This window comes from Gobio gobio (genome assembly GCF_949357685.1).
Source record: "Gobio gobio genome assembly, chromosome: 19".
Classification (NCBI taxonomy): Eukaryota; Metazoa; Chordata; class Actinopteri; order Cypriniformes; family Gobionidae; genus Gobio; species Gobio gobio.
Window position 1 is genome coordinate 24,530,720 of NC_137112.1, and position 13,635 is coordinate 24,544,354.

The following is a 13,635-nucleotide window of genomic DNA, read 5'->3' on the forward strand; positions in this document are numbered from 1 at the left end:
ATATATATATATATATATATATATATATATTATATATATATGTATATATATATATATATATATATATATATATATATATATATATATATATATATATATATATATATATATATATATATATATATATATGTATATATATGTATGTATATATATATATATATATATATATATATATATATATATATATATATATATATATATATATATATATATATGTATGTATATATATATATATATATATATATATAGTATATATATATATATATATATATATATATATATATATGTATATGTATGTATATATATATATATATATATATATATATATATATATATGTATGTATGTATATATATATATATATATATATATATATATATATATATATATATATATATATATATATATATATATATATATATGTATGTATGTATGTATGTATGTATATATATATATATATATATATATATATATATATATATATATATATATATATATATATATATATATATATATATATATATATATATATATATATATATATATTGCAATTAATCATTTTTATTACCATTACAGAAAACCTTTCCCAGCAAATGCTTTTACTGAGTGTACTGATGTTTTGACAATATAAAGGTAAAATAGAAAATAAAATAAGTACCGAAATCAAGAAAATACTTTGAAGTTGATATATTATAAACGACTTATTTTAAACCTGCATTTTAATTGATTTTTAATTATATTCAAGTCAGTCGCAACTAAAACAATCAGATTTCCAGTGTTTGCATGTTCAAAAGTGTCCCGTAAGTGCTGGTTGAGAGTGCGGAGGTGTGGGTTTGGGTGTGGTGCGGGACTCGTATAGTATCGGGGGCGGAGCTTTGGAGAAGACTTTGCCCTCTCCCCAACGCACATTGTTCGCCCTCATCTGAATGCAAGAGAAAGTGTCGCACTCCCTGGAACTCTGTGCGGTGGGGAAAACTAAAAGACTCTTGGATCGCTGTCAGCAGCAGTGTTTGGAGACGAGCGTTTTAAGGTAAACTAAAATCGGATTTTGTAATTGTATGTTTAATAAGAAAGGAATTTTATTGTGATTTTGTGCCTTTGTTGTTACAGTTCAACTTTATATGTTTTTTATCCAGTCGATAACATTGATCCTATAAAGCAGCCATTAATTCGTGGATAGATCTCTTGGGAAAGTGGCTTATTGTGGTGATCTGGGTTGTCGGTGTTGGTTTACCTACCTGTACGATATTCGCTCCTACTTCCGTGTGTCGGGTTACAGCTGATCCAAACTTCAAATGCATGTCGCCAAATACTCGCTATTTAATCGTACACAGCATAAACATTCCGCTGTATATAACTTGTGTGTTTGTCCCCAACAAAGAAACACAAGCAACCCCCTACTTTCGCAATGTCAACTGTTGTCATTAAACATACGTAATAGCCTAGGCCTACTCACAGTCTTACAAATGAATAGGCTAATAAATAAAATATTAAAGTAGGCTACTGTAACTTTACGTCGATAGATTTTAAAGGAATAGTTAATCCAATAGTAAAAATGCTATCATTATTTACTCACACCCTGCTCCAAACCTGGAGGAGTTTTGTTCTTCTGAGGATACAAAGGGATATCTCAGTCACCATTCATTTTCATTTTATGGAAATAATAATAATAATAATAAAAAAGTACTTAGACTGAGGCTGTCAGCAGTGAAAGGTCAACTTTAAAAATAAATTATTTCCCCAAGTAATTTGTTCTCAATCGCTTCGTCTTGCGCAACACAACTTCTTTAGGCGCATCGAGCGCAAGTTAACTAAGCGTCAACTATTATAAAATACATATAAAAAATACCTACGATTTGTTTACTTGATAAATAATGAGAGTACTTCCGTTTTACTGATGTAGCCTACTGTCCGATACAGACAGGAATATAGAGCAGCTGTTGCTATGGTTTCCTTCTCATGCAAAGACGATTTCTGTTCGCGAGCGTTTCCAGTTTAAACTTGTAGTAGGACTATAACTTTTGCGTTTACTGAAACATTATAGAACATTATTTGTACAAAGTATACGTATTTTCTTCGACTTTTTAAAGGATAATGAGAGATGTTTTGGGGAGAACTAGCCCTTTAATACACTTAACACTGTATTCATCTCTCTCTGATTGGATTTCAGCTTGTATAGCTTTTGTTTGGAAACACTGATGTTGATGTGTACTGTTGACATATAACCACTGGTTTTGACAAAACCAGCATGTTTTGAACGCTGGTCTGTGCCACACCTGTAACACCTTGCAGGGTGTATTGGTGAAACATGAATTTAAACTAGCTAAACTGTGTTAAAGACCCTGGTTTGGTGAAATGTAAAGTTAATTTAACATATCTAATTCATATGTTATTTATGCCTCTTTCTTTTACATTGTTACTCTGGGTTTTATGTTAGTGCATGTGTCTGGGTGGGGCTGTAGCCTACCATGTTTTATTTACTTCCCAACTGTGACCACAGCTGAAAAGCTGATTTATCTTTAGTTCTTTCAGTCTGAAGAAATACGATACAATCAAAGTTTTCTCATAATTAAGTTTCTACTTAAGTTGTAAAATAAATAACATGTTTAATCTGCCTTGGAGGAAATAGCGTTCCTTATGATACACCCTTTCCTGTTTGTCGGGTTAGCAAGGAAGCAAGAAGTCATGGCCTCTGTGAGTGGTTTATCTCTTAAAGAAGCAACTAAATTCCGCAAAACTTAATGACATGGATTTAGCCAGCATTGCAGAGTCTAGTTTTGGGCCAATTGAATTCCAGTTGGATTTTGGACGGCATCAACATGCCCTACTGGCACACAGAGAGAGGATGATTGCTAGACAAGGATATTATTTTTTTCTCTCTCACAAAATGTGAAATAAATATGAACAGATGAAAGACCATATGACATTCTATATATATTTATGTGGGTCAGTTGTAGTAGATATTAACACACAGACAGGATGTGGCATTTGCTCTTTGTGGGAGTTCCTGAGTTGTGCACATTAGTAGTGCAGTCAGGGGCCAGCTGGTTGCTTTACCGACTGACTGGCATTGGTTTTAGGATGAGATTTACAGCATTTGGGCTCACACATAGCCGTTAATCCCCCAACAGGCACAAATCCCTGATATTGTCCTACATTAGGACAGCAAGGGGCAGGGTGATCCCCTCTTCATAAATACACTTTCAGAGGGGGCAAAGAGATTACCCATAAGCACCATTCGCTTAGGATATCCGTTTGCTTGTATTTTACAGTTTTGTTAGACCAATTAACATCTTTATCTTTACTTCTCTCTTTCTCCCTACCTTTCTGTATAATTCATGTCTGCTGCATTTTATGGTCTCAGCATATGCGTCACAGAGTGTTCCTTTACACACTCTCTCCATATCTATAATCCCTAATGTGCCATGTATCTTTAATGAACGTGAGTGAGATCTGTAGCTATATGAAATCTGTGGTGAATGACCAGCTGGCTGAGATGGATAAGATTGTCTGATAGCTTCATAATCTGCACATGGCCTAGCCAATTGCTCTGTAGGACTTTTCAAGGTTAATTGTTTTATAAACTCTCTGGAAAGGCCCGTTTACACCAAAGACTTTAACAATAAATAAACGGTTCTGATTCTATGAAAATAGGGAAGTCCACACCACAACTACAATGATAATGACGTCCCTGGAATCACTTTCAAAAAGATTTTTTCCAGCTGATAAATAAACAAAAATTTCACAGACAATCAGAATCTACATGAGTTTAAAGAGCTTGGGCATTTAAAACGGCATGTGGCATAATTGCGGCGCACATGCATAATACACGTTATCGTCCACTGGTGTGGATGTTAATGGAGTTCAATCATGAACAACAAAACACTCTGAATAGTTTTACCATGTTAATGGATATGACAATGTTAGTGCATTTGGTTTTGGCCAACTAGATCTGCCACACACTGCTGCTGCTACAAAGCAAGTATGGATTTGCTTCTGCCAATAGATACACAGACACATTGCTGTGAGCGTGTAAGATATGCGGCTGCTGCTGCGTGAATATGCATACATAAATCCCGTAGCAGATCTAGACAGGTGGAGCTGGGGGAGGTGGAGGAGTTTCAGATGAACTCTGATAGCGCGCTACAGGACCAGCTTACAGTGAACTCTGATTTAGACCATTTAAATGTTGAACAAGCATTTAAATAGTGGTATTTGGCTGCAGAAGCAGCTTGTGCCAAGTAAATGATGTATTGAAGATTTCATGTAAAGGAATTATCAGACTGCAGCATCTAACAATTACATGACTGAACCAAGTATTTAATGTTAATTCTTGGTGTGAATGGTCTTTAATACTCTGAATGAAGCATTGTGTTGCACTGACATAACGTAAGTGTGATTCACATTTAATTACCTGTCTAGGATCTTTTTGCACACTAATATCTTTTCCGTACTTTGTGCGGTCAGCTCAGCTCTCATGAAATATTAACAAAGCTCTCCTCGGATGTCAATAAACACTCCCAACACCAGCACAGACCTACTGAATGAACACTGAGCAGTCACAAAGGAACATAATAGTTCCTTTGCCCCCTCCCCCTTGTTTTTCGCGGAGTCAAATTCCACTCGATATAAAACTCTCCTCAGACTGTCCTATCTTGTCAGACAGAGTGAGAAAAGTGAGTTTAACACTGCATAACTTAAATGATCGTTTCTGAGATGGTAGCGAGGAAAGGGAAGTGGCAAACCCTTGAAAATTGAGTGTGATTTGATCAGTTTAACAAACATTTAGGTGATGTTCTGGGTGTGATATCAAAAATAATGATATGCCTTAAACGTGTCTGCATCAAGACCGCTTTTCCTGTGAAAGAGCTGATTCGCTCAACATGAGTCAAAAGTTGTGGGAGGTTCCGGGCATGTATCATCAAGACAGAACATCTCCACTCCTTAATTCAGGGCTAGGGAGGTGTAGAGTAACCAAGGAGAGGTGGATATGGGGGCTGTTCAGGGAATTTTTGCACACTAGAGACACAATCTCGGGGTAATAAATAATCATTCTAAAGAAGAGGCCTCCATTTAACTTGGTAGTGAAGAAGCATTTCATTGTCCTTTGTAATAGTGTCTTTGTTCTCAGTTGACCCCTATGAGTTGAAACAACCTGTTTGAAAGCTACTACCATCTTTTCAAGGCCAAAACCACATGTAATAAAACAATAAAATGCTTCAAAATGTATATCTTATAGTGTACACTGTACAGTATGAAAAATAGATACTCATTTTGAGATTAACAATTGAATAACACTTCAAATGTTATCTTAAATAAGTGTTTTTGTAGAGAATGACTTTTTGTGCTATATAAAGTAGCCAACAGTTGATATTTGTAAATTTTTTGCATTTGGATCATTTAGAGACACAAATGTTTCATTTCAGCCAGTAAACAAAATGGTACCAATATGCATCTCTATATCTAGTTTCGGTTTCTTGTCTAGTGCAAGTATAGCTATTCTCCGTCTCTTTATAAAGCAGTAGCCTAATTCAGTCTTCTTCTCTCGTCAAACTTTAACCAGGTTGTCTCCCTGAGTTAAACTTGCTCTAGAATAGTGTAGTATTCTTTCAAATCTATTCAGATCTGTGCAGTAGCAGCAAGGTTTCCCTCAGGATACCTCAGACCGATGAAATATTCAACGACTGTCACATTGGCTTAGTTGTGCTCTACAAACTCAAGCTATGATGAAGCGGCTCCCCTCCTTTCTCAGGAAGAGCTGGCTCAATGGGTGAAAATCAAGCTTCTTTCTATTTTAAATGATACGTATCAAAAACAAGGAGGGGCGAATGTTGAAACTTGTCCTCAGAATGCTGGTAAAATGTCTGAAACTCTGACTCGGTCTTAGATAACGTGCCACTTACCCGTTAAGTGCCTTTGCTAATGACTCAGATGAGAAACGTCTTACAATAACATGAATTGTTAGTGATAGTCCATCAAGCCACGGGCAGTCACACAGCTGCCCACATTCAGTCAAGTGCTCCATTCAGATGGAATGACCTCTTTCATCTCAACTGGACTAAAACAGAAGAGGGATTATGGGATAGTTGGATAGCGTCTGAATATTTACATGATACTGGAAACGGGACTTGCCCACTGTTCAAGAGTCTCTCCTATCGGATATCTCTCAATCTATCGCATCGAACTGAATGGAGACACAAGGATGCAGCGAGCAGACAGACAGGGTTTCCTGTTTGTGTTAATCTAAGCACTTACTGCAAGTGACACCCGTGACCAAATGCACATCATTTCGCTTTTAAAAGCATATACCGGTAAGTGGAATAGTATGGATCATGTGCAGCATTGTGTCAGTAACACTGATTCACAGATTATCTTTGCTAAAAACTGGACTGTTTGCTCAAACTGACCAATTACGACCACCAAACGTCTAGTCAATTAATGGGGTAAATTAGTTATTTCTTTAATACATTTTTAGTTTTGAAAAATACTTTTATTAGCATGCTAACAGTGTGCTTTACCCGTTAGACAGTTTGTATGGAAAAATTGCGTCTTTATTTTTAACTTGATAAATATTGTCTTTTACAAACAACTTTTAAAGCCCATTCACACCAAAGACAATAACTATAAAGTTTTAATAACCATCCTAATTCTATTAAGACATAGAGGGACAATTTTAGTTGAAATCACTTTCAGAATAATTTTTTCTAGCAGGCGAACAATAAAAACATTGACAGCCAATCAGAATCAACCTGACTTTAAAGAGCTCAAGCATTGAATGGGGCAGCTGACAAAACTGCAGCACACACTTATAACAAAGACTTTATATACAGAAAGACAGTTCGCTCTTATTATAAATGGGAGAATGTGCAATATGGCGGAATAAGTCCCGCCTTCTAAAGAAATGAGCCAATTGCCAATTGGTAAAGTCAATGCTTCACTGCAGCTGCTGTTAGAAGCTCCAGTTCCTATAGAAACAGTCATGTGTTCTGAGATGCGCGTTTAGGACTGTGCATGCGCATTAGCTTGGTCCAGTCGGAAAATGCTGTTTTTTGTCATTATTTGAGTGTTTAGAAACAACATTTCAAAGATTTCAGGCGTTTTCAAAAATGGCCGCTGAGTGAAATGACTTGTCTTAAAGGGTTAGTTCACCCAAAAATAAAAATTCTGTCATTAACTACTTACTCTCATGTTGTTCGACACCTGTAAGACCTTTGTTCATTGTTCATCCACAAATTAAGATATTTTTGTTGAATTCCGATGGCTCAGAAAGGCCTCCATTGGCAGCAATGACATTTCCTCTCTCAAGACCCATAAAGGGTACTAAAGACGTCGTTAAAAAGTCCACCTCACTACAGTGGTTCTACAATAATTTTATGAAGCGATGAGAATAGTTTTTGTGCGCAAAAAAAAAAAAATCTAAACGACTTTATTCAACAAGTTCTTGTCTTCCGTCTGGGCCTCTGACGTGAACTCACGAAGCAACACGACGCATGCACGAGAATATGACGTAGAGCCGGCGTTCTGACACATTGATTGTGCTTTAGGTTTTGGCGTAGTGCTCAAAATGGTGCTGAAGTGTCCATTTTGAGCACTACGCCAAGACCTAAAGCACAATCAATGTAGAATTGAACAGCTTAGATACGGCACGTCTTCCTCTGCTTGTAAACAAACTTCCTCACTTCCGGGTCATGTGTCAGAACACTGGCTCTACGTCATATTCTCGCGCATGCTTCGTGAGTTCACATCAGAGGCCCAGACGGAAGACAAGAACTTGTTGAATAAATGAATTTTTTTTGCACACAAAAACTATTCTTGTCGCTTCATAAAATTATTGTAGAACCACTGTAGTGAGATGGACTTTTTATAATTTATAATAATTTTTTTTATAAAGTTATAATTACCGTTATTTATGTGAACACCATGTGACAAACGTGTCTCAAGATCATTTCATTTTGTTTTTATTCCTTTACTCTCTGTGTACATGGTTTTATTGCAAGAATGCTTATGTAACACCCTCTAAAATGCATTTGGTCCTTAAGACCAATTAACTGACAAGTCGCTTTGAAAATGTGCAGTTTTGCACATTTCTCATATCTGTATATATTGTTATCAATCGTGAACCATTTTCTCTCCTAGACATGCATGTCATTTTAAAAGTGCTAATGGTTTTGCTTGAGGCTGAAATAACGCAGCCTGTTCGTACATGCCTGGATACCTCACTGTGGTGTTACACATAAACAGCTTCCAGAGGAGTTTACCTACTGCTGGGTACTAATCGGGATATTGCATTTATCTCATAATTACTTTCCAAAATGGGCATTTTACTTTGCAGTAATAATTCTGTGCAACATGAGCATATGAGAATATGGATAGTTGTTTTTGTTTGGTCACAAAAAGAACAAGTTCACTGAAGCAAGTGATTGTACTATACTAGTGAACTTTTGCATATGAATGAATATTGTGTTTTTGTCAAAGACTTCATCCAGATTGGATTCAGAATGATGATCAGATCCATTTGGGGGTGTTGTCCATCAACACCCCCAAAGCTTGCAGAGTCATATACCAATTACTGGGTTCCACATTTCATTTGGTTTGATTTATATGCTGTTTAATGTTTGATGCTCATGCTAGCTTAATTGTGTGCAAGCAATCTTTTTGCCACTCCTTCTGGAATACGTATCAGGACATCAGAAGATGGATAACAGCGCTTTCTACTATATAACAGTGAAAGCATGGAAAGCCGGAAAAAACTTGTCAATTGCAGGGAAAGCGTTGTCACAAATGACAGAAAATCTTGTCAATGGCGGGGAAAGATTTAAAGTTAGATAAATGGGCGCAGAGGCAATTTTAATATTTTTTTTGAGGAAGAAAAATGTTCAGGGTCCATTCTATCTCTGTAGACATCCAAAGGTCTAGAGCGAAACAAAATGTGAGATTAATTGCCAAATGTGCAATATTATTTACAATATTCAATATTTATTTAGTTGAATGAAAATAATTGACTGTGGTACTATTGATAGCACAACACCTATTTATGGTTAAAGGGATAGTTCACCAAAAAAGGAAAATTGTCATAATTTTCTCACCCTCATGTTGTTCCAAACCTGTATGAGTTTTTCTTCTGTTGAACACAAAAGAAGATATTTTAAGAAATTGTTGATGGTAGCATAGCCTTTTTTTTTTTTAAGTCAATTGATTACCAACATTCTTTAAAATATATTATTTTGTGTTCAACAGAAGAAAGAAATTCATACAGGTTAGGAATATGACAATTTGACCATTTACATTTTTGGTTGAACTATCCCTTAACAAGTTAACACTATGCTAAGCTAGTAAGCAGAAATGTTCGGTTGCTAACCAAAGGCTAACTGAAAACACTAAGTACTAACTGTACAAAGAACTGGAAATGTTTTATTTTAAGAAATTGTTGATGGTAGCATAGCCTTTTTTTAAGTCAATTGATTAACAACATTCTTTAAAATGCCATATTTTGTGTTCAATAGAAGAAAGAAACTCGTTTGTAATATGACAATTTGACCATTTAAATCTTTGGTTGAACTATCCCTTAACAAGTTAACACTGTGCTAAGCTAGTAAGCAAAAATGTTAGCTTGCTAACCAAAGGCTAACTGAAAACACAAAGTACTAACTGTACAAAGAACGGGAAATGTTTAATTTGACCCGTTTTAGCTTTCAGTAATGTAATTTAAAAGCTATTTATTTATATATTTTGTGATTATGTTGCATTAGCATCTTATTGTGCTGTGAATTTCTGACATTGGACAATTTATTTTTCTTCAAAGTCTTCATGATAGTCTTCTCTAATAGCTATCTATTATTCTGGGGGTATGCAGCGGTAGTCAGAAATGTACTTTATAATTTGCTGTGTTCATTTGGCCTCCTTTGATAACTGTATACTTGGATGTGCTAGTTGATGGATCTACATGTTGAGAGGGCTGTGTGTGCATTTCGTCTGGGGCTAAAGTAACCCGCGGGCCCGAGCCAGTGCAGACCACCTGCTCGCCCACTTGCTATCTCCAGCGGAAGCAAGCTGAGCGTCTGGGGAGATCTCAGACACAGCGGGCTCTCAACAGTATAGGCTCAGCTGGTGGCTGCCAGGTCACAAAGTCATTAATTGTGTGTGTGTGTGTGTGTGTGTGTGTGTGTGTGTGTGTGTGTGTGTGTGTGTGTGTGTGTGTGTGTGTGTGTGTGTGTGTGTGTGTGTGTGTGTGTGTGTGTGTGTGTGTGTGTGTGTGTGTGTGTGTGTGTGTGTGTGTGTGTGTGTGTGTGTGTGTGTGTGTGTGTGTGTGTGTGTGTGTGTGTGTGTGTGTGTGTGTGTGTGTGTGTGTGTGTGTGTGTGTGTGTGTGTGTGTGTGTGTGTGTGTGTGTGTGTGTGTGTGTGTGTGTGTGTGTGTGTGTGTGTGTGTGTGTGTGTGTGTGTGTGTGTGTGTGTGTGTGTGTGTGTGTGTGTGTGTGTGTGTGTGTGTGTGTGTGTGTGTGTGTGTGTGTGTGTGTGTGTGTGTGTGTGTGTGTGTGTGTGTGTGTGTGTGTGTGTGTGTGTGTGTGTGTGTGTGTGTGTGTGTGTGGACTGGTAATCATCACGTTATGGGGACAAAATGTCCCCACAAAGATAGCAATATCCGAAATCCTCATCCTTGTGGGGACATTTTTAGGTCCCCATGAGGAAAACATCTTATAAATCAGACTAAGTGATGTTTTTTGAAAATGTAAAATTGCAGAATGTCTCCTGTGAGGGTTAGGTTTAGGGGCAGGGGCAGTGTAGGGGGATATAATATACGGTATGTACGGTATAAAAACCATTACGCCTATGGAAAGTCCCCATAAAACATGAAAACCCAACATGTGTGTGTGTGTGTGTGTGTGTGTGTGTGTGTGTGTGTGTGTGTGTGGGTGGCTTTGGATTTCATACTACTGAATTAAAGCTATGAGGCATAGCAGCTCTATAATCTCTGGAGACTGACTGCATCCAAAATGGCTGCTTTTTGGCAGTAATTCAAATGTAAATACGGTAATGGCTCATTATGGTCACTGTAAAAATAAAGGCTGGAATTAACAAATGTTGAAATTAACATTAGCAAAGATAAAAAATGGTGTATAAGTGCAGTTCATTATTAGTTCATGTTAACTAATGAACCTTATTGTAAAGTGTTACCGATTTTCTTTTAAAAAATTTCATTATTTTGTAACAAGACATTTTTGACTTGCAAAAAAAAATTAATAATAATAATAAATTTTCAGTGAGGAAGTATTTCACATGAAAAAAGTAAATGTACCATAATTAGTATAGCATAGGATAAAAAAAAAAAAAATACAATATACAATTATATAAATTAATCTGAATTCAGATATTGAAAAACATTCTTATCTTTGTGTATTCAAATCATTGCTTGTATGAATTGCATTATAATGTATTTGTGAACAAATCAATAGATAGGACAAAGAAATCTTCAAATATCATAAGAGGTGTTAAAAGAGGTTGACTCAGAGAAGAAGACCACACAAACCTGAGTCTTATCAGTGGCACTCCCTGTCTGTGAGTGCCTAAGGGCAGGGCAGTGAGATTATGGTGACTGGCTGCACTGTCAGTACTCAGTATTGTTGTGTGAACGAGCACCATCAGCACATCTGATTCTGACATTCTTTAGCCGTCAGGTCATGTGAGAGCGAGGCACAGGGAAATGTGAGTGATTGAGACAAACAAAAAGCTATTTTGTGTACATAACCTAAAAAGGATACAGTAGGGTTTTGTAAAAAATGTCTCTCCTCTTCAACCATTGAGGCCAGAGTATTAGTGCGCTCAAGCAACGCTACAATAGCCTTGTTCAAATTCACTCAAACCATAATCCGTCATCCAATCCTCCCTTCAACTAGTGACGGCTTCCTTAAATAGACACATTTTCCCACGCTGCTTACTAATTGCAGCATACTATAATTTTTTTTTATTAACTCTGTCCTCACCATGATCAGTAAAAACAAGAGTTAAAACAAAGAACAAGAAAATACAATAAATAGGATGATGACTATACATTTGCACAAACATTTCCATGAACAGCTAAAATGAACACTTCGCTACTGCTTGCGCTTTCTTTAAGGCCACGCCCACTCCACTGAAACGGGAAATGTAAAGTAGTAAACCCCATGCAAGAACACAGTAAAAACACAGATGGAAGACAACTTCAAGGTCTCATTCCTATGTACTATTAATATTTTTTATTTCAAAAGAAAACAATACACCAAGATTTGCATGTCACCAAGCAACAGACAGACTGGAATAGATTATTGGAATGAACTGTTGTATAATGATATTATCAGTTACCAGTATTGGTTTATATTGGATATTTAATTGTATGTACTCTTTTCTACATGCTCTTAATCTTTATAAAGACTAATAATTTATACCAATTAACAGTATATGTCATCTTTAGCAATATAATCAAAATTATAGGCCCTATTGGTTTTTCATACTGTACATTATACAGTGTTGTGATTCCTAAGTTTACTTATGTAGCATTTAAAACTCTTTTAGTTTTTGGTGTTTTATTTGTAATATCAAAGAATTATAAAAACATTAAATTGGTTTATCAACATTTAATGGAAGCTTGTTTCCGTAACTGAATAAAAAAAAGGTAATTTTGACCTTTTTATCTCACAATACTGACTTTTTTTTCTCCGATTTGTTTCTAAATTTTGACTTTATAACACTCAATTACAATTTTTTGTTAGTACTGTGAGTTTGTCACACAATTCTGAGAAGAAAAAAATAATTTTGACTAAGAAAGTCAGAATTGTGAAAATGTAGTTTTTTTATTTATTTATTCCATGGTGGAAACAAGCTTCCATACTGTTTGGTTATCAGTTATTATCACCCATAACATAAAAATAATTATCGGTAGTCACCCATAATTTTAATATTGTTACATTCCTAGGTTCTTATGATTGTCATTTGCAATGCTTCATTCCACATAAAACTAAAATTAAGACCACAGTTTTTTTTTATTTTGATTTTTTTAATCCAAGTTTGAAATTTTGTAATTAATTTCAGAGCTGGTTGGTTTGGTTCACTGAATTTCATTGAATTTGGAAAAAAATGCTTATAGAGAGCTCATGTGGTCGCTTGCTCTATAATTGTGTACGGGCACGATTTTGTAAATGAATGCCAGTACATGGCAGAAAGTCATTGACAGGGTGTGAATAAGAGAAAGTGGGTGGGAGAGGTAGCACACCATGGACTGGTGTGGAATGTCACACCGGGATTAGAGTTTTGGGAATCAGCTCTGGGATGTGTCATATCCACAGCTCATTCTGACTCAAACACATCTCAGCCTCATTTCGGAGACAGCTAAGTTGATAGAGGCCCTGTGTCTGTTAAGGGATAGGTAGGTGGAGCAGGTCAGGTGGGGGTGGGTCATGATTCTGAAGGGCGTGTGATTTGTTGCTCAGTTCTCTTGAATGTACAGTAATAAAGTTTTACTCATTAACTAATCATCATCCCAACTGTGTGTGAAGTCCAAAGTAGAGACAACAGTACATGCCTCATATGAGCTCAGAAACAGCAGTGAATCAATGGCTCATAAATAATTTCCCCCTCATAGCAGATAACACACTAGATGTAGATAT

General features: G+C 36.1%; 1 protein-coding gene across 2 annotated transcripts in view; it reads left to right on the plus strand.

Annotated features, from left to right (window-relative positions):
- The first annotated feature begins 765 nt into the window (after positions 1–765).
- The window catches only part of jupa (junction plakoglobin a), a 33,961-nt gene continuing 21,091 nt past the window's right edge, over positions 766–13,635 (plus strand). The window contains exon 1 of one of the 2 annotated variants that reach the window (XM_079845096.1): positions 766–1,028. The gene's annotated coding sequence lies outside the window, so the exon portion shown is untranslated. The remainder of the gene's footprint in view (positions 1,029–13,635) is intronic. The other variant, XM_079845097.1, reaches the window with a different exon arrangement.